Source organism: Salmo salar, chromosome 16, assembly GCF_965601325.2.
Source record: "Salmo salar chromosome 16, fSalSal1, whole genome shotgun sequence".
NCBI classification, from domain to species: domain Eukaryota; kingdom Metazoa; phylum Chordata; class Actinopteri; order Salmoniformes; family Salmonidae; genus Salmo; species Salmo salar.
The window spans coordinates 38,282,314-38,305,391 of NC_138306.1; the positions used below are offsets into that span (position 1 = coordinate 38,282,314).

General features: G+C 40.5%; 1 protein-coding gene across 2 annotated transcripts in view; it reads left to right on the top strand.

Annotated features, from left to right (window-relative positions):
- LOC106573625 (kelch-like protein 25) overlaps positions 1–21,127 on the top strand; it is a 55,687-nt gene extending 34,560 nt beyond the window's left edge. The window contains exons 3-4 of one of the 2 annotated variants that reach the window (XR_001321389.3): positions 3,486–3,536; positions 3,859–4,288. The gene's annotated coding sequence lies outside the window, so the exon portion shown is untranslated. Of the gene's footprint in view, positions 1–3,485; positions 3,537–3,858; positions 4,289–19,668 lie in introns of those variants that run through there. The other variant, XM_014148849.3, reaches the window with a different exon arrangement.
- The last annotated feature ends 1,951 nt before the right edge of the window (positions 21,128–23,078 follow it).

Below are 23,078 nucleotides of genomic sequence, written 5' to 3' on the forward strand. Positions count from 1 at the left end.
GTCAGAGGACAAACCATCCACAGTGACAAACTGATACCTTTCCAACAGATAAGATCTAAACCAGGCTAGAACTTGTCTGTGTCGACCAATTTGGGTTTCCAATCTTTCCAAAAGAATGTGGTGATCGATGGTTTCAAAAGCAGCACTAAGGTCTAGGAGCAGGAGGACAGATGCAGAGCCTCGGTCTGACGCCATTAAAAGGTAATTTACCACCTTCACAAGTGCAGTCTCAGTGCTATGACGGGGTCTAAAACCAGACTGAAACGTTTCGTATACATTGTTAGTCTTCAGGAAGGCAGTGAGTTGCTGCGCAACAGCTTTTTCAAAATGTTTTGAGAGGAATGGGAGATTCGATATAGGCCGATAGTTTTTTATATTTTCTGGGTCAAGGTTTGGCTTTTTCAAGAGAGGCTTTATTACTGCCACTTTTAGTGAGTTTGGTACACATCCGGTGGATAGAGAGCCATTTATTATGTTCAACATAGGAGGGCCAAGCACAGGAAGCAGCTCTTTCAGTAGTTTAGTTGGAATAGGGTCCAGTATGCAGCTTGAAGGTTTAGAGGTCAGGATTCTTTTCATCAATGTGTCAAGATATATAGTACTAAAAAACTTGAGTGTCTCCCTGGATCCTAGATCCTGGCAGAGTTGTGCAGACTCAGGACAACGGAGCTTTGGAGGTATACGCAGATTTAAAGAGGAGTCCGTAATTTGCTTTCTAATGATCATGATCTTTTCCTCAAAGTTCATGAATGTATCACTCTTGAAGTGAAAGCCACCCTCTCTTGGGGAATGCTGCTTTTTAGTTAGCATTGCGACAGTATCAAAAATACATTTTGGATTGTTCTTATTTTCCTCAATTAAGTTGGTACTGCACGGTACTGTCTTTCCAAGCTAGTTGGAAGACTTCCAATTTGGTGTAGAGCCATTTCTGTTCCAATTTTCTGGAAGCTTGCTTCAGAGCTCGGGTATTTTCTGTATATCAGGAAGCTAGTTTCTTATGTCAAATGTTTTTAGGGGTGCGACTGCATCTAGGGTATTGCACAAGGTTAAATTGAGTTCCTCAGTTAGATGGTTAACTGATGTTTGTACTTTGACGTCCTTGGGTAGGTGGAGGGAGTCTGGAAGGGCATCTAGGAATCTTTGGGTTGTCCGAGAATTTATAGTACGACTTTTGATGGTCCTTGGTTGGGGTCTGAGCAGATTATTTGTTGCGATTGCAAACGTAATAAAATGGTGGTCCGATCGTCCCGGATTATGAGGAAAAACATTAAGATCCATAACATTTATTCCATGGGACAAAACTAGGTCCAAAGTATGACTGTGACAGTGAGTAGGTCCGGAGACATGTTGGACAAAAGTTTAAGTCGATGATGGCTCTGAAAGCCTTGGAGTGGGTCTGTGGACTTTTCCATGTGAATATTAAAGTCACCAAAAATTTGAATATTATCTGCTATGACTACAAGTTCCGATAGGAATTCAGGAAACTCAGTGAGGAACGCTGTATTTGGCCCAGGAGGACTGTAAACAGTAGCTATAAAAAGTGATTGAGTAGGCTGCATAGATTTCATGACTAGAAGCTCAAAAGACGAAAACGTCGGGGTTTTTTTGTAAATTGAAATTTGCTATCGTAAATGTTAGTAACACCTCTGCCTTTGCGGCATGCGCGGGGGATATGGTCACTAGTGTAACCAGGAGGTGAGGCCTCATTTAACACAGTATATTCATCAGGCTTAAGCCATGTTTCAGTCAGTCCAATCACATCAAGATTATGATCAGCCATTAGTTCATTGACTATAACTGCCTTGGAAGTGAGGGATCTAACATTAAGTAGCCCTATTTTGAGATGTGAGGTATCACAAGCTCTTTCAATAATGGCCGGAATGGAGAAGGTCTTTATTCCAGTGAGATTGCTAAGGCGAACACCGCCATGTTTAATTTTGCCCAACCTAAGTCGAGGCACAGACACTCTCAATGGGGATAGCTGAGCTGACTACACTGACTGTGCTAGTGGCAGACTCCACTAAGCTGGCAGGCTGGCTAACAGCCTGCTGCCTGGCCTGCACCCTATCTCATTGAAGAGCTAGGGGAGTTAGAGCCCTGTCTATGTTCGTAGATAAGATGAGAGCACACCTCTAGCTAGGATGGAGTCCATCACTCCTCAACAAGCCAGGCTTGGTCCTGTTTGTGGGTGAGTCCCAGAAAGAGGGCCAATTATCTACAAATGCTATCTTTTGGGATAGCAGTTCTCAACCAGCGAATGAGTTGTGAAACTCTGATGTAGAGCTCATCACTCTCCCTAACTGGGAGGGGGCAAGAGACAATTACTCAATGCCGACACATCGTTCTAGCTAATTTACACGCTGAAGCTATGTTGCGCTTGGTGACCTCTGACTGTTTCATCCTAACATCGTTGGTGCCGACTTGGATAACAATATCCCTATACAGCACCATCTTCAGATTAGCCTTAACGTCGGTAGCCCTGCCCCCTGGTAAACAGTGTATGATCGCTGGATGATTCGTTTTAAGTCTAATACTGCGGGTAATGTAGTTGCCAATGACTAGGGTTTTCAATTTGTCAGAGCTAATGGTGGGAGGTTTCGGCATCTCAGACCCCGTAATGGGAGGAGTAGAGACCAGAGAAGGCTTGGCCTCTGATTCCGACCCGCTGCTGAATGGGGAGAATCGGTTGAACGTTTCTGTCGGCTGAATGAGCGACACCGGTTGAGCATTCCTACAGCATTTCCTTCCAGAAGCCATGAGAACATTGTCTGGCTGCAGGGACTGTGCGAGGGGATTTATACTACTATCTGTACAGATGCTGTTTCATCCTTTCCTACACTTAAATTACCCTTGCCTAACAATTGCGTCTGAAGCTGGGCTTGCAGCACAGCTATCCTCGCCATAAGGTAATTGTTTTCCTGTATATAATTTTGTAACTTTTTTTTTACATTTTAGTCATTTAGCAGACGCTGTTATCCAGAGCGACTTACAGTAGTGAATGCATACATATCATACTTTTTCCCCCGTACTGGTCCCCCGCCACAACCCTGGCGTTGCAAACACCATGCTCTACCAACTGAGCCACACGGGACCACATTATGAGTACAGCAACTGCAATTAGAAAGCATCATGTTAACGTTACTACTTAGCTTCGGCTGATGGAGGTCCTGACGAAACACGTCCAGATAAAGCATCCGGGGTGAAAAAAATGGAATGAAAAAAGTTGAGCAAGGGGAAAAAATAAAAATATAAACGGTAATTTAAAAATAAAAACCGTGAAGTTAGCAGGTAGCAAAGTAAGGTGAGCAACAAACTGCACAGCAGCACGTAAACAAGTCTGCTAGTTGTGACCGGAAATTAACACTAATCGTAGATTCAGTAGTGTTAATTGTGAAGACCCAGACATTATTTTTTTAATCATGAATTGGCTAATTTACTAGCCACCTAAAGACATGTGGCAAATTAGTTTTCCCATTTGTTTTCAGGGACTAAAGAGGGCACCTGATTGGCATTTCACGCAATTGGCTTAGCAGGAGGTAAGACATTTCAACATCTGATGGAAAAATGTAAATGCAGCCAGTTGTGTTCTGTTCAATCTAGGCTTGCTTGCCAGCCAAGTTATCTGTGCATTCTGTTGAGTGTGTTTACCTAATGTTGGCTGACTTTCTCTTACGATATTGTGTTGTGCCATTGGGTTTGGCTTTACTAGTTAAAATTAGAGGATAAGTTATTTTACTACTCTAAATGTAAACTTAACAATTGCACATTAAGAGGTTGTTGTGGCTTCAGCAACTTGAACCAGCACTGAAATTTGAGCAGTGAGGTTAATTTCTCCCCTCTTATCTGTGCTTGTTCCAGGTTGAAGGACATCCCACCCTGACACCTGGGCAGATGTGAAGAACTTGGGAACCCCCCAGCCACCAGGACAATCACCATGTCCCAGGATTATTTTCAGAGGTGTGCAACTTCACAATGTTAGATACTTACTGCACTGTTGGAGCTAGAAGCATAAGCATTTCGCTGAACCAGCTATAACATCTGCTAATCTGTGACGTGACCAATACTTTTATTTGATATAGAAATAGATTCACCCAGATTATTGTTTATCATGCAGATTGTTCAGGTCGTTGTAATTTATGACGCTCATTCTAAAATACAGATGTGACTTCTGGGGGATTGCACTGTGTGCAAGTCTTACATTTAGACCACAATTAGTTGAATGAGGTGTTGGTAAAGGGCTGGAACTAAAACCTGTAAACTCCTATGTATAAAAAACATTTTAAAAACCTGTGGCTGTCAAGACAAATTTTGCCCTCGTCTACTGAACAAGTTTATGAATGTTGGAGGTTAATCTCAGTGATGTCCCTTACTGGGGAATGACTTATACTGTGCTCAAAATGTGAGAGAAATAAGCTTTTTGTGCGTATGGAAAATCTCTGGGGTCTTTTATTGCAACTCATGAAACATGGGACCAACACTTTACATGTTGCGTTTTATATTTTTGTTAAGTGTACATTTTTGCAAATGTATTAAAAAACAAACCTTATTTACTTAAGTATTCAGACCCGTTGCTATGACACTCGAAGTTGAGCTCAGGTGCATCCTGTTTCTATTGATCGTCCTTGATTTTTCTACAACTTGGAGTCCACCTATGGTAAATTAAATTGATTGGACATGATTTGGAAAGGCACACACCTGTATGTAAGGTCCCACAGTTGTCAGTGCAAAAACCAAGCCACGAGGTTGAAGGAATTGTCCTTACAGCTCCGATACAGGATTGTGTCGAGGCACAGATCTGGGGAAGGGTACCAAAAAATGCCTGCAGCATTGAAGGTCCCCAACAACACAGTGGCCTCCATCATTCTTAAATGGAAGAAGTTTGGAACCACCAAGACTCTTCCTAGAGCTGTCCGCCTGGCCAAACTGAGCAGTTGGGGGAGAAGGGTCTTGGTCAGGGATGTGACCAAGAACCTGATGGTCACTCTGACAGAGCGCCAGAGTTCCTCTGTGGAGATGGGAGAACCTTCCAGAAGGACAACCATCTCTGCAGCACTCCACCAAATCAGACCTTTATGGTAGAGTGGCCAGACGGAAGCCACTCCTCAGTAAAATGCACGACAGCCCGCTAGGAGTTTGCCAATAGGCACCTAAAGACTCTCAGACCATGAGAAACTTGATTCTCTGCTCTGATGAAACCAAGATTGGACTCTTTGGCCTGAATGCCAAGCGTCACATCTGGAAGAAACATGGCACCATCCCTACGGTGAAGCATGGTGGTGGCAGCATCATGCTGAGGGGATGTTTTCAAATCAAAATGTATTTGTCACGTGCTGAATACAACAGGTGTAGACCTTACAGTGAAATGCTTACGTACAAGCCCTTAGCCAACAATGCTATGAACTTGTTCTCATCTAGCCTACCTGGTTAAATAAAGGTCAAATGTTTTATTATTATTTTTTAATTACTACATTTGCACACACTGTATATTAGAGGTTGACCGATTAGTCGGAATGGCCAATTAATTAGGGCCGATTTCAAGTTTTCATAACAATCGGAAATCTGTATTTTTGGACGCCGATTTGGCCGATTTATTTGTATTTTTTTAATTTATTTTTTACCTTTATTTAACTTCTATGGGCTATGTGGGACGCAAGCGTCCCACCCACGGTTTACACTATTCAACAGCCAGTGAAAAATCAGAGCGCCAAATTCGAAAACAACAAAATGTCATAATTCAGATTTCTCAAACATACAACTATTTTACACCATTTTATCGATAAACATCTCCTTAATCCAACCACGTTGTCCGATTTCAAAAAGGCTTTACGGCGAAAGCATAAAGTTAGATTATGTTAGGACTGTACATAGACAAAAAATGACCCACAGCCATTTTCAATGCAAGGACAGGCGTCACCAAAAGCAGAAAACCAGCTAAAATGATGCACTAACCTTTGACAATCTTCATCAGATGACACTCCTAGGACATTATGTTAGACAATTCCTGCATTTTTCGTTCTATCAAGTTCATATTTATATCCAAAAACAGCATTTTACATCGGCGCGTGACGTTCAGAAAATGTATTTCCCCCAAAACTACCGGTGAATCAGTACTACAATTTACAAAAATACTCATTATAAACGTTGATAAAATATTAAACTGTTATTCAAAGAATTATAGATTAACATCTGAATGCAACCGCATTGACAGATTTCAAAATAACTTTACTGGGAAAGCACACTTTGCAATAATCTGAGTACTGTGCTCAGAAAAATACACTATGCAATACAGATAGCTGCCATTTTGGAGTCATCTAAATGCATAAATAGCATTAGAAATATTTACTTACCTTTAATAATCTTCATCAGAAGGCACTTCCAGGAATCCCAGGTCCACAACAAATGTTGTTTTGTTCGATAAAGTTCATAATTGATGTCCAAATAACTCCTTGTTGTTCGCGCATTCAGTTCAGCTACTCCGAATGTAGGAAGCCGCACGGACAATGTCACAACGAAAAGTTTTAAAAAATCTATTTACGTTCGTTCAAACATGTCAAACGTTGTATAGCATCAATCTTTAGGGCCTTTAGAACGTGAAGATTCAGTAATATTTCAACCGGACAGTTCCTGTGTCTTGAAAAACGTTTTGGAACAGAGGATACTCCCTCATGAACGCGCACCAATGAACTGATATCCTTCACCAACTTCCCAGCCTTCTCATTCGGTCTCTGTTCATCGTAGACACCTCAAACGACTTTCTAAAGACTGTTGACATCTAGTGGAAGCCTTAGGAAGTGCAAAATGAATCCTTAGTCACTGTGTGTTCCATTGGCAATGACTTGAAAATAGTACAGCCACAAGATTTTCATTTCTTGCTTGTATTTTTCCTCAGGTTTTTGCCTGCCATATGAGTTCTGTTATACTTACAGACACCATTCAAACAGTTTTAGAAACTTTAGAGTGTTTTCTATCCAAATCTACTAATAATATGCATATTCTAGTTTCTGGGCCAGAGTAGTAACCTGTTCAAATTGGGTACGTTTTTCATCCGACCGTGAAAATACTGCCCCCTAGCCCAGACAGGTTAACTAGGCAAGTCAGTTAAGAACACATTCTTATTTTCAATGACGGCCTAGGAACTGTGGGTTAACTGCCTTGTTCAGGGGCAGAACGGCAGATTTTTACCTTGTCAGATTGGGGATTCAATCTTGCAACCTTACGGTTAACTAGTCCAACGCTCTAACCACCTGCTTTACATTGCACTCCACGCGGAGCCTGCCTGTTACGCGAATGCAGTAAGAATCCAAGGTAAGTTGCTAGCTAGCATTAAACTTATCTTATAAAAAACAATCAATCAATCATAATCACTAGTTAACTACACATGGTTGATGATATTACTAGTTTATCTAGCCTGTCCTGCGTTGCATATAATCGCTTAGGTACACGTTGCTCCAACCATAAACATCAATGCCTTTCTTAAAATCAATACACAAGTATATATTTTTAAACCTGCATATTTAGTTAATATTGCCTGCTAACATGAATTTCTTTTAACTAGGGCAAATGTGTCACTTCTTTTGCAAACAGAGTCAGGGTATATGCAGCAGTTTGGGCCGCCTGGCTCGTTGCGAACTGTGAAGACTATTTCTTCCTAACAAAGACAGCCGACTTCGCCAAACGGGGAATGATTTAACAAAAGCGCATTTGCGAAAAAAGCACAATCGTTGCACGACTATACCTAAACCATAAACATCAATGCCTTTCTTAAAATCAATACACAGAAGTATATATTTTTAAACCTGCATATTTAGCTAAAAGAAATCCAGGTTAGCAGGCAGTATTAACCAGGTGAAATTGTGTCATTTTGCGTTCATTGCACGCAGAGTCAGGGTATATGCAACAGTTTGGGCCGCCTGGCTCATTGCGAACTAATTTGCCAGAATTTTACGTAATTATGACATAACATTGAAGGTTGTGCAATGTAACAGGAATATTTAGACTTAGGGATGCCACCCGTTACATAAAATACGGACAGGAAGAACGTTTTGTTTTCGAGATGATAGTTTCCGGATTCGACCATATTAATGACCTAAGGCTCGTATTTGTGTGTGTTATTATGCTATAATTAAGTCTATGATTTGATAGAGCAGTCTGACTGAGCGATGGTAGGCACCAGCAGGCTCGTAAGCATTGATTGAAACAGCACTTTCGTGGCCCTCCAATAATCGGTATTGGTATCGGCATTGAAAAATCATAATCGGTCGACCTCTACTGTATATATATTTTTCTATTGTGTTATTGACAGTACGTTTTTTTATCCCATGTGTAACTCTGTGTTGTTTGTGTCGCACTGCTTTGCTTTATCTTGGCCAGGTCGCAGTTGTAGATGAGAACTTGTTCTCAACTGGCCTACCTGGTTAATAAAGGTGAAATAAAAATAAAATAAAAAATAATCTCAAATTTGGACTCATCAGACCAAGGACAGATTTCCACCAGTCTAGTGTCCATTGCTTGTGTTTCTTGACCCAAGCAAGTCTCTTCTTATTGTTGGTGTCCTTTAGTAGTGGTTTCTTTGCAGCAATTCTACCATGAAGGCCTGATGCCCGCAGTCTCCTCTAAACAGTTTATGTTGAGATGTCTGTTACTTGAACTTTGAAGCTTGTATTTGGGCTGCAATTTCTGAGGCTGGTAACTCTAACTTACTCTGGGTCTTCCTTTCCTGTGGCGGTCCTCATGAGAGACAGTTTTTCATAGCACATGTTGGTTTTTGCGACTGCACTTGAAGAAACCTTCCGCATTGACTGACCTTCATGTCTTAAAGTAATGATGGACTGTTGTTTCTCTTTGCTTATTTGAGCTGTTCTTGCCATAATATGGACTTGGTATTTTACCAAATAGGGCCATCTTCTGTACATGATCCCTACCTTGACACAACACAACTGATTGGCTCAAACGCATTCAGAAGGAAAGAAATTCCACAAATGAACTTTTAACAAGGCACACCTGTTAATTGAAATGCATTCCAGGTGACTTCCTCATGAAGCTGGTTGAGAGAATGCCAAGACGGTGCAAAGCGGTCATCAAGGCAAAGGGTGGCTACTTTTGAAGAATCTCAAATAAAATATTTTGATTTGTTGTACACTTTTTTGGTTACTACATGATTCCATGTGTTATTTCATAGTTTCGATGTCTTCACTATTATTCTACAATGTAGAAAATAGTAAAAATAAAGAAAACCCTTGAATGAGTAGGTGTGTCCAAACCTTTGACCACACATTGGCAGAATAAATTTAACCACAGATTTTGTTTCATCACAAAACCAGTCTTCAAAGCATATTGCATGTAACAAACAGTTACATGACCTACAGCATGGTCAAGCAAGTACATTTTTCCGACATTTTCGGACTACTAAACAATTATTGATTTAGAACCACGGAATTACTGTAGCAAAAGCAGGAGCTGCCTCCACTATTCCAGCAACATTTCAACATCAAATCACCTATGCTATGTCTTATTCAGTGACAACTAAAAGATACCAAAAACAATTTAGTCCAATCAACATAAGATAAATATGTGTCTGTCCATGGTTCTGATGTGTGTGTGCATGAACACAAGTAGAAAAAAACATGTTGACGAAATGGTCTATGACTGTCATATAGTATACGCTTTTTGTTTTTTTGGCCTAGGCTACCTGGCTAAAATGCTTGCTTGCTATCCTAACTTCCTTTCATGGGCACGTTTGGTATTTTGACGTGATGCGATTGGTGTGAAGACAAATCCAAACTGGTTTCCCATTAGACTTTTTTTTGGTGCGCCAGGACCATTCATAGTTGAGCTCTCTCGGTTTAGCTCAATGCTGATTGGCTATTATTTTATACTTTTTTTTATCAAGGGAGAGAAATGCTTGCTGGCGTGACTTGCATTCAGTGCTAAGTGCGCAAAAAAATCCACTCTTTTTGACCGGACAGCATCAGATAGGTGGCCTACACATACTGAGACAGAGGGGCACTGTTTCGCTTGCTTGGATGCTTTCGCCGATGAGACGTTCAGCTGAAAGAAAATTATGAAACAGACAAAATTGTCAGACGATTGCTAGGAGTGGTGGTAGGAGTCAGGCGCAGAGAGCAGAGGTACGGAACTTTGTGTTTATTTAAATAAAAAAACACAACACGAACCTCGCCAACACAAACGGCGTGGAAAAAATGCCAAGTGCCCAAAACAGGTGCACAGCCAGCATACAATATCACAGTCGTAAATCGCCAGCACATCCAACGACAAAAACACAACCTGACGCTAAGATAATCCCGCACAACACTGGGCGGGCTAACCAGGCTTAAATAACCAAAATCAAAAGACAAATGAGGAACAGGTGCAAACAATAAGACAAACCAAACGAAAAGGATCAGCGGCGGCTAGTAGGTCGGTGACGACGACCGCCGAGCGCCGCCCGAGCAGGCAGGGGAGCCACCTTCGGTGGGATTCGTGACAAAAATATTTATTTATTTTTTCTTGGTCAATTTCTTGGGGGAACCTGGCTTTCTTTGGCATCCATGTCACTGATTTCTCGAGGTAGGAATATCACAAAAATAGGATCAATGTCTCATTACAGAGAAGATATTGAAATCTGACATGTATAATGGATATTTTTGCGATCTTAAAGTAATCATACTATTAACTTGCAGAGTAGTGGGAGTGGTTTCATCACAATGCTACCTCATACCAGGTTTGTTTCTGCCTGCGTGAACGGGAAGAGCCTGTGAAACACATGAAAACATGAAATTATCCTGGGAATCGATAGAACATCGCTCAGATATGCTCAGAAAACGATATAGCATTCCAAATGGTTGAATCTTTCTTTTAATGCCTTTGCAATCTCAAAGGGAAATGATTAGCATTCAGCTGGAGTGCAGTGAAAACATGTCAAGGTTATGTGGAGAGAATTAACGATGTTTAGCTCGGAAAGCCGTGTCAATTGAAATAAATTCATTAGGCCCTAATCTATGGATTTCACATGATTGGGGACACAGTTAAGCAACTGTTGTTCACAGATACCTTAAAAAAAGGTAGGGACGTGGATAAGAAAACCAGTCAGTATCTGGTGTGACTACCATTTGCCTCGTACAGCGCGATCTGGTGTGACTACCATTTGCCTCGTACAGCGCGACACATCTTGACACAGAGTTGATCAGGCTGTTGATTGTGGCCTGTGGAATGTTGTCCCACTCCTCTGCAATGGCTAGGTGAAGTTGCTGGATATTGTCGGGAACTGAATCACGCTGTCATACATATTGATCGAGAGCATCCCAAACATGCTCAATGGGTGACATGTCTGGTAACTATTCAGGCCTTTGAAGAACTGGGACATTTTCAGCTTCCAGGAATTGTGTACAAATCCTTGCAGCATGGATTCATGAATTATGCTGAAACATGAGGTGATGGCGGCAGATGAATGGCATGACAATGGGCCTCCGCATCGCGTCACGGTATCTCTGCGTTCAAATTGCCATTGATAAAATGCAATTGTGTTTGTTGTCCGCAGCTTATGCCTGCCGGTTGGACGTACTGCCAAATTCTCTAAAATGACGTTGGAGGCGGCCTATGGTAGAGAAATGAACATTCAATTATTTGGCAACAGCTCTGGTAGACATTCCTGCAGTCAGCATGCTAACTGCACGCCCCTCAAAACTTGAGACATCTGTGGCATTGTGTTGTGTGACACAACTGCACATTTTAGAGTGGCCTTTTATTGTCCCAGCACAGCACAAGGTGCACCTGTGCTGTTTAATCAGCTTCTTCATATGCCACACCTGTCAAGTGGATAAATTATCTTGGCAAAGGAGGAATGCTCACTAACGGGGATGTAAACACATTTGTGCACAACATTTGATAGAAATAAGCTTTTTGTACGAATGTATTTTTGTACGAATGCTTTTTGTATTTTTGTTCAGTGTAAGTCAAAACTGTAGCCAGGCCACCCAGGAAAATTCTATGTCATCTTGGTAAGCAACCAAATTGTTTAAATTGAGATTTTGTGTCACTGGCCTACACACAATACCCCATAATATCAAAGTGGAATGTGGCTTGTTATGGCAAGCCTAAAAAAGTTCAGGAGTAAATCTTTGCTTAAACTTCTTTGGGCTAGTCGTGCCACTAGCGGCACACCTCTACAACATCCGGTGAAATTGCAGAGCTCCAAATTCAAATTACAGAAATCGTAATATTAAACATTCATGAAAATACATAATTTAAAATCTTATCTTCTTGTTTATCCAGCCGCGTTGTCAGATTTCAAAAAGGCTTTATGGTGATAGCACACCATGCGATTATTTGAGGACAGCGCCCCGCATACAAAAGCATTAAAAACATTTTCCAACCAAGCAGATGCATCGCGAAAGTCAGAAATAGCGATAAAATAAATCCCTTACCTTTGAAGATCTTCATCTGGTTGCAATCACAAGGGTCCCAGTTACATAACAAATGGTCCTTTTGTTCGATAAAGTCCTTATTTATATCCCAAAAAAGTAAGTTTATTTGGCGCGCTTCATTCAATAATCCACTTGTTTCCCCTCCTTCAAAATGCATACAAAATGAATCCCAAACATTACCAATAAACTTGGTCCAAACATGTCAAACAACGTTCCTAATCAATCCTCATAGGTACCCTAATATGTAAATAAACGATCAAATTTAAGACGGAGAATAGTATATTCAATACCGGAGATAAATAACCAAATGCGTGCCCTCACCAAAGCGTGCCACAAACATTTTCCAACCAAGCAGATGCATCACGAAAGTCAGAAATAGCGATAAAATAAATCACTTACCGTTGAAGATCTTCATCTTTTTGCAATCCCAAGGGTCCCAGCTACATAACAAATTGTCCTTTTGTTTGATAAAGTCCTTCTTTACATCCCAAAATAGTAAGTTTTAATGGTGCGCTTGACTCAGTAATCCACCAGTTTCCTTCGTTCAAAATACATACAAAATGAATCCCATAAGTTACCAATAAACTTCTTCTAAACAAGTCAAACAACGTTCCTAATCAATCCTCATAGGTACCCTATTATGGAAATAAACGATAAAATTTAAGACGGAGAATACCGGAGACCATTACCGAAGATAAATAACAAAGTTAAATAATGAGCGCACTCACCGGAACGCTCTACAAACACTACAGCCAAAATGGGAGCCACTTAGAAAAACTACAAATTCTAGCTCATTTTTCAAAAAACAAGCCTGAAACTCGTTCTAAAGACTGTTGAAGTGGAAGTGGAAGCCCTAGGAACTGCAATCTGGGAGGACTTCCTTTTATATTCCCATTCCCAGCCATTGTAATCAGAGGTGAGCTGAATTTGTTGATTATCTTCGGGGTTTCGCCTGCCAAATCAGTTCTGTTATACCCACAGACAATATGTTAACAGTTTTAGAAACTTCAGAGTGTTGTCTATCCAATGCTACCAATTATATGCATATCCTAGCTTTACTTTGGGCACCTCATTCATCCAAACTTCCGAATACTGCCCCCTATCCCAAAAAAGTTAACAAGTCACATAATAAGTTGCATGTACTCACTCTGTGTACAGTAATAGTGTTTAACATGATATTTGAATGATTACCTCATCCACACTTGAAGTCGGAAGGTTACATACACCTTAGCCAAATACATTTAAATTCAGTTTTTCACAATTCCTGACATTTAATCCAAGTAACAATTCCCTGTTTTAGGTCAGTTTGGATCACCAATGTATTTTAAGAATGTGAAATGTCAGAATAATAGTAGAGAGAATGATTTATTTCAGCTTTTATTTCTTTCATCACATTCCCAGTGGGTCAGACGTTTACATACACTCAATTAGTATTTGGTAGCATTGCCTTTAAATTGTTTAACCTCTCTGGGCTAGGTGGGACGTTTGCGTCCCACCCTAGTCAACAGCCAGTGGAATCCCGTGGCACGATATTCAAATACCTTAGAAATGCTATTACTTCAATTTCTCAAACATATGACTATTTTACACCATTTTAAAGACAAGACTCTCGTTAATCTAACCACACTGTCCAATTTCAAAAAGGCTTTACAACGAAAGCAAAACATTAGATTATGTCAGCAGACACCCATTTTTCAAGCTAGCATATAATGTCACAAAAACCAAAACCACAGCTAAATGCAGCACTAACCTTTGATGATCTTCATCAGATGACACTCCTAGGACATTATGTTATACAATACATGCATGTTTTGTTCAATCAAGTTCATATTTATATAAAAAAAACAGCTTTTTACATTAGCATGTAACTAGCATGTGACTAGCATTCCCACCGAACACTTCCGGTGAATTTACTAAATTACTCACGATAAACGTTCACAAAAAACATAACAATTATTTTAAGAATTATAGATACAGAACTCCTTTATGCAATCGCGGTGTCCGATTTTAAAATAGCTTTTCGGTGAAAGCACATTTTGCAATATTCTGAGTAGATAGCCCGGCCATCACTGGCTAGCTATTTTGACACCCACCAAGTTTGGTACTCACCAAACTCAGATTTACTATAAGAAAAATTTGATTACCTTTGCTGTTCTTCGTCAGAAAGCACTCCCAGGACTTCTACTTCAATAACAAATGTTGGTTTGGTCCCAAATAATCTATAGTTATATCCAAATAGCGGCGTTTTGTTCGTGCGTTCAAGACACTATCTGAAGGGTGACGCGCCCGGCGCGTTTCGTGACAAACAAATTCAAAATATTCCATTACCGTACTTCGAAGCATGTCAAACGCTGTTTAAAATACATTTTTATGCGATTTTTCTCATAAAATAGCGATAATATTCCGACCGGGAGAAGTTGTTTTCGTTCAAAGACTCAAAGAAGAAAATGGACTTCACGTGCACGCGTGCGCCTGTCTCATTGTTCTCAGATCGACCACTTACCAAATGCGCTACTGTTTTTCAGCCAGTAACTGCAGAGTCATCATTCAACGTTCTGGCGCCTTCTGAGAGCCTATGGGAGCCTTTGAAAGTGTCACGTTACAGCAGAGATCCTTTGTTTTGGATAGAGATGACAAAGAAGGCCAAGAAATGGTCAGAGAGGGCGCTTCCTGTTTGGAATCTTCTCAGGTTTTGGCCTGCCATATGAGTTCTGTTATACTCACAGACACCATTCAAACAGTTTTAGAAACTTTAGGGTGTTTTCTACCCAAATCAAACAATTATATGCATATTCAAGTTACTGGGCAGGAGTAGTAACCAGATTAAATCGGGTACGTTTTTCATCCGGCCGTGCAAATACTGCCCCCTATCCCCAACAGTTTAACTTGGGTCAAATGTTTCGGGTAGCCTTCCACAAGCTTCCCACAATACATTGGGAGAATGTTGGCCCATTCCTCCTGACAGAGCTGGTGTAACTGAGTCAGGTTTGTAGGCCTCCTTGCTTGCACACGCTTTTTCAGTTCTGCCCACTAATTTTCTATAGGATTGAGGTCAGGGCTTTGTGATGGCCACTCCGATACCTTGACTTTGTTGTCCTTAAGCCATTTTGCCACAACTTTGGAAGTATGCTTGGGGGTCATTGTCCATTTGGAAGACCCATTTGCGACCAAGCTTTAACTTCCTGACTGATGTCTTGAGATGTTGCTTCAGTATATCCACATAATTGTCTTTCCTCATGACGCCATCTATTTTGTGAAGTGCACCAGTCCCTCCTGCAGCAAAGCACTCCCACATGATGATGCGGCCACCCCCGTGCTTCATGGTTGGGATGGTGTTCTTCGGCTTGCAAGCCTCTCCCTTTTTCCTCCAAACATAACAATGGTCATTATGGCCAAACAGTTCTATTTTTGTTTCATCAGACCAGAGGACATTTCTTCAGAAAGTACGAACTTTGTCCCCATGTGTAGTTGCAAACCGTAGTCTGGCTTTTTTATGGCAGTTTTGAAGCAGTGGCTTCTTCCTTGCTGAGCGACCTTTCAGGTTATGTTGATATAGGACTCGTTTTACTGTGGATATAGATACTTTTGTACCTGTTTCCTCCAGCATCTTCACAATGTCCTTTGCTGTTGATCTACACTTTTCGCACCAAAGTACATTCATCTCTAGGAGACAGAACGCGTCTCCTTCCTGAGCGGTATGACTGCTGCGTGCTTCCATAGTGTTTATGCTTGCGTACTATTGTTTGTACAGATGAACGTGGTACCTTCAGGCATTTCGAAATTGCTCCCAAGGATGAACCAGACTTAGAGGTCTACAATTTTTTTTCTGAGGTCTTGGCTGATTTCTTTTGATTTTCCCATGATGTCAAGCAAAGAGGCACTGTGTTTGAAGGTAGGCCTTGAAATACATCCACAGGTACACCTCCTATTGACTCAAATGATGTCAATTAGTCTATCAGCAGCTTCTAAAGCCATGACATAATTTCCTGAAATTTTCCAAGCTGTTTAAAGGCACAGTCAACTTAGTGTATGTAAATGTTTGACCCACTGGAATTGTGATACAGTGAATTATAAGTGAAATAATCTGTTAACAATTGTTGGAAAAATTACTTGTGTCATGCGCAAAGTAGATGTCCTAACCGACTTGCCAAAACTATAGTTTAACAAGAAATTTGTAGAGTGGTTGAAAAACGAGTTTTAATGACCCCAACCTAAGTGTATGTAAACTTCCGACTTCAACTGTATGTACCCCACACATACAATTATCTGTAGGGTTCCTCAGTCGAGCAGTAAATTTCAAACACAGATTCAACCACAAAGACCAGGGAGGTCTTCCAATGCCTCACAAAGGGCACCTAAAAATAATTATGCAGACATTGAATATCCCTTTTGAGAATGTTGAAGTTATTAATTACACCTTGGATGGTGGATCAATACACCCAGTCACTACAAAGATACAGGTGCCCTTCCTAACTCAGTTGCCGAAGAGGAAAGAAACCGCTCTGGGATTTCATCATGGGGCCAATGATGACTTTAAAACAGTTAGAGTATTATGGCTGTGATATAACAAAATGGAGGATGGATCAACAACATACTATACTAACCAAAATTACAGTGTGAAAAGGAAGCCTGTACAGAGTAAAACTATTCCAAAACATGCATCTTGTTTGCCAATAGGCACTAAAGTAAAAATTCAAAAAATGTGGCAAAGAAAGTCATTTTATTTTCTGAGTACAAAACCTTTTGTTTGGGTAAAATCACTGAGTACAACTTTTCATATGTCCAAGCATGGTGGTGGCTTCATCATGTTATGGGTATTCTTGTCATCGGCAAGGTTGTTTTTTTTGGTTTATTAAAAATAAATAATAGAGGTAAGCAGGCAAAATCCTAGAGGAAAACCTGGTTGTGTGCTTTCCAACAGACACTGGGAGACATTCACTTTTCATCAGGACAATAACCTTAAACACAAGGCCAAATATACACTGGAGTTGCTTACCAAGATGAAGTTGAATGTTACTGACTGGCCTAATTACAGTTTTGACTTAAATCGGCTTGAAAATCTACGGCAAGACTTAAATGGCTGTCTAACAATTTATAAACAACCAACTTGACAGAACTTGAAGAATGTTAAAAATAATATTGTACAATCCTGGTATGCAAAGCTCTTAGAGACTTACCCAGAAAGACCCACAGCTGTAATCGTTGCCAAAGGTAATTGTAACATGAATAGAGTCAGGGGTATTGAATGCTCATGTAAATTAGATATTTCTGTATTTCATTTTCAATAAATTTGCCAAAAAAATGTCAACTAGCATGTTTTCACTTTGTCATTGTGGAGTATTGTTTGTAGATGGGTTATAAAAAATATATATTTAATCCATTTTGAATTCAGATTGTTACAACAAAATGTAGAATAAGTCAAGAGGTATGAATACTCTCTGAAGGCACTGTACCTGTTTAATGTGAGCAGCCATTCTCACATTGTGTGGCTGTGTTTCTGTGGAGCTCACTGGCCCATTGTTCTCTGGGCTGCAGTTAATTCTGATTCCAGCGCTGATCATGCTCCATGTGCAGGATCATTTGCACAATATGTGGAATGCTGACAAAGGGGCTTGGTTGGTGGGTGGAGGAGTGAGCGAAAGAGGTTGCCTCAAAGCCAAAACCAGAAGAATGCAACAGCAGATATACAAACTGTGTGAGCCCGTTTGACAGGAAAAGTAATGTGCCTCTTTCAATACGGCATACATCATTGGGGGGGGGGGGGGGGGGGGGATTCACATGACGCGGATCTGCTTGTAAAAAATGCTTTGCACAACATGAATGTACAGTAATAATCTCGCACTTACACAATTCAGAACTAAAACAGAGCTGCACGCCTTTCATTTAACCCCCTAAAGTCAATTGAAGCTCCACAGCTTCAAATGGTAACATCATGTAAAACCCAAACCGTGTGAGCTACAAATATCAACAAGTGATACTCTCATGAGCATGAAGATGTCGGTTGATCTGCTCTACGATGCACACAAGCTTCAGGGGAGCCATCTGAAAGTAACCCAGGGCCTGGCTGTAAAAATTGCGAAAAGTGCATATGGGGTAAAATGAGCCAAAAATAACGTGACCAAAGTTTTATTATATCTCTCGGATATAGGACAGACACTTCAAAACCTTGTTCCTTATTATACATTTTTTTTACTGTGTTTTGCCATTTATGAATTAATTATTCAATGCGTTTCTATGGGCTCTAGCCGTAAAGGCTATATTCAATGTAAAAAAAATGTTTTTGATACCTACATAGGTCCTAAAAAATTCTAAATCAAATGGCTAAATGATACAGTTTATGACCAACTTATAACAATTCCATACGTTAGCTTAGTAGATATTGGGATCTAAGGACTTAAACCTACAGGGGTTTTAATTGCACATACAGAACTAACATCAACAACATGCATGCCAGTCATTCCTGGTTTATTTTACCTTTATTTAACTAGGCAAGTCAGTTAAGAACAAATTCTTATTTACAATGATGGCGTACCCTGGCCAAACCTGGGCCAATTGTGCACCGTCCTATGTGACTCCCTATCACGGCCAGATGTGATTCAGCCTGGATTCAAACCAGGGACTAATGACACCTCTAAACTGAGATGCAGTGCCTTAGACCGCTGTGCCACTCGGGAGCCCCGAGGGTTGACAAGAGATTAACTGCTTCTCCTAGTTTTTATGATAAATATTACTGTGATGAAAATTCCAGATTACAAAATCAAATAACATACAGCTCAGACACCCATGTAGACCCCACAATACATGCCACCAGGAATCTCTTCACAGTCCAAGTCCAAAACGAATTCATGCCAACACACAGTATTTATTATACAGAGCCATGATCGCATGGAACTCCCTTCCATCTCCAATTACTCAAGCAAAATTACAATTAAAAATGTATAAAACATCTCATGGCACAATAGGGACTGAAATGATGCACACACTAACAGTCTACACATTCTTTAGTTGTATTGTTTGTATATCGTTGTATTTTACATTTGTGTGACCATTCTTGTCCATCAGTGTATATGTGGAAGAATAGCTGCTGCTTCGGCAAAATCTAATTGGGATCCGAATAAACCAATAACTTGTGTTGATGTCTTGAGTCTGTATTCTTCATTGGCGCTGTTTTGTCTGTTTCAGTGTTTTGCTTCTGAGACATGAGACTTTGGTTTCACTGTGTATCCATCTGCCTCTCTGTTCACAGATGTCACATGTTTCCGGCCATAGTGACTAGCAGAGGCTTGCTGGGGCTTCCCTGCTGTAGACCAACGAGATGTGTCCAGCGAGTGAAGGGTTTGGTTCTGCCAGGGTCGACCAGCTATAGCTGTTCCACCAAACACCCCCTCGGAGGTAAAGACTGTTCCAGATTATCTGAGGGGTGCGTGGTCCAATGGCAGAACACAAGGTCCTCCAAAAGGGATGCCATTCGCTGGATCTTCTCCCTCACAGCACAAGGAGACATCTACACTATGCTTCCTAACAGTCTTATTCATGACCATGGAGAGAAACAGACCCTTTATAGACAGACAACCGATTTGGGTATTATTTCTCAGTATTTCTAACTGAGGCCATTTTAAATGTCTTATTATTTGAGGGATCCCCTATTTGATCATTCCAGCTTTGAACCCAGGCGATGTAGTCTTAAGGGGTGATTGGTTTTTGTAAATGACAATTAATAAACTACAGTAAGCAGGAACACTATCCCTTCCATCATAAAATGTGGTGCTGTTTGTTGGCTCTTTGCTGTAGGCTCTCAGCACACACGGTTAATGAGCCTCAGCAGACACTCAGATCCAACAAGCAGCCCTACACTACATTGCAAGTCAACTCTTTAAAACAATGAGATACTGTATATCAAAGAAACACAATGTTAAAGTATAAGCAGTTGTACTGTATTTACTTCGTATCTATGAAACAATTCAGCCTGGGACTCCTGTCAACACCACAGCACAATTTGCTATTGTAGACCTCTTATCATTGAAGCATTTCTTGAAGGCATGAAACAATACCCATTACTCACTGGTCAAAAACTGGTTTAATCAAGATTGTTTCCATGTCATTTCAACCCCAAAATTAAATGTGATTACATTGAAAACATGGAAAAGTGATTGGATTAGCAAAAAGTAATCAACGTAAGGGAATTGTCTTTTTTTCACCCACCTTTTAACCTAAATCCAATGGACATGGTGACATTTCTTGTTGATTTCACGTTGAATTCACATTTGTTGACAACTCAACCAAATGTAAAATCAACACTAGATGTTGAAATTGAATCTGTACCCAGTGTGTACATTGTGGTTGAGTTATACAACATTTGCACTTGGCACTATACATTTGATAATATGTGAATGTATATGTGAATATGTGAATAAGCTTTGATACTGGGATTTTTGGGGGGTGAATTTGGTTTATTTCTGGAGTTTATTTGTGGAATGATAGCCGCCCAGAAGCTACAACCTTTTTCGAGTAGGAGAAGGGGGGATTTTTTTTTTTTATGATAAAGACTCACTTTTAAACTACAGTTACTTTTCCATGTGGGGGGTGCCTTCAAGGACTGTAATAAGGCCTCCTTGTGAACTGAATTCCTTGTGCCTAATACTGGTAGAAAGGTTTGTCATAAATTCACTCTGTTAAAGTGTTTGAATAAATGACTTTTTAATTCACATTTACTACTGGTTGGTTCCATAAGTACAGGGACGGGGGCTTAAATGAGTGCCTCAGCCTGCTGTCCTGATTTGTCACACCTCTAATGCAGACATTCCAGAGGGCTTTGAAGTAGACAAAATCATCTTATGATCGTAATTACAGTTAGATTAAGACCAGTGGGGATTTATTCCGGAATTTCATCCTTTTTCTGATGTGGTTAGTCTGATGAGAACGTTAATAGAAGAGGTAATGGGCACAGCTAAGCCAGCCAAGTAGTAGAAGTAGTCGAAGGAGGTGTCCACTTCACTGGCTGTAGCAACAACAATGCAAGAAATATGTTCTCTTGAAAGCTAAGATTCATTATTTAATGCAAGGTTTTTTGGAAGCACAGTTCGGTCAATATTTTTTATTTTGCTATAGGATTCAAAACACTTACTCTTGCAGTATGCTGCATCAAATGACCCATTCTGTATTTTCACTTGTATATAGAATCCCTCCTTCATGAGCACCAATATAAAGACCCTAAAGCTAGCCCAGTGAAGGCAACAGTAACAATAAACCTCGCTCTGCTGAATATGTTGTCTGCCTAAATCAATTATTTAGAGTTTTATTTATAACTGTTTGCCTTGCAATCCTCTCTTTCCCGGGATACAAGGGTCTTATCCTGTAACGTTTGCTCTGCTACAGCGAGAAGCTATTAGAATGACCCATTAGGCTGGGAGTGACAGGTGTGGAAGCGGACCACAACAGCGATATTTCCAGCTCAGTCCTGGCCCCTCAGGGAAAATAAATGCAAACTGTAGATTTCACAGCCTTTTTTTTTTAGCTGAAAGGATAGTTTAAAAACAGAAGTATGGTCCCCGGCCACTTTTTAAGTAGTGTAAATGGGAATATTCGATCTAGATGTCCACTCATCCTTATACAACCCACTCACCAATCTCTCAATCTGACACTCAGAGTGACAGTATGTCCACAAGGTTGTTGCAACTCTGTTTTTAGCTCATTACAGACACATTTACCCTCACCTCTAATCTGCCTGTGTGGCTCTCAGCCCAGAAGCTTTAGGAGGAGTTCCAAAGGCAGCCAATGAAGGGCACAGGCAGGCATCGCCAGGCAGCGTAGCAAGTCCTCTGGGCAGGTGGAAGGTGAGTCTTCTGCCAGGAGACGATCCCACCTGCCTCTCAGCCGTCTGGACAGACCACCTGCTGCCCTTCATCATCGCTGATATCCAATATCATCCAAGATCACCCTCCCTCCAACACACATACTTTAATGCCCTTAGGTTTTTACAAGAGACTGCTATTATCACGTTCCTTTTTCATTATGACCATTTAAGATGGTATGTGTACAATGATGTGGGCTTGTCCTGCATGTTAGATTGGGATGGCACTGTTCATAAAACTAGTTGATTTTCCATACTAATTGCAAACAGGAATGTAATCAATTCTCACTATATGCTGTTTTCCATCCTGAGATGGTGGCACTCTGCACCAGAACGTCCCTTGTAACCCCCACACAAATTTACTCCTGACTACAGGTGTTACCATATAATAAAGTACTCTACCTAACTACTTTCAGGCTGCGTACTTCCAAACTGTTACATGAAATGGTCTGTGTATGACCCTAATAGCATGTTAGCATTCACAGGGAGGTTGCTCTCTAATTGAAATGCAGCATCAGAGTTGTTACAGGTGTTTTCATAAGCTGCTTCATAATTGAGCAATCCTGAATCTTCACTTATGTATATTTTAGCATATCCACCCCTCTCTTCCCAGTTCAGAAAACCCTCAAGCAACACGTAAGTCTTGCTAAACTTCACAGGATTTCAAAGTGCAACGAATGCCTACTGTTTTGAATAACTAAATATCAACAACCTTTCTTACTGTTCAGAGAAGGGAACACAAAATGCCTTGTTTCAGTGTCCTTTCATGTTTTCTAACAGAATACGCATGCTTTGGCATTGCATTT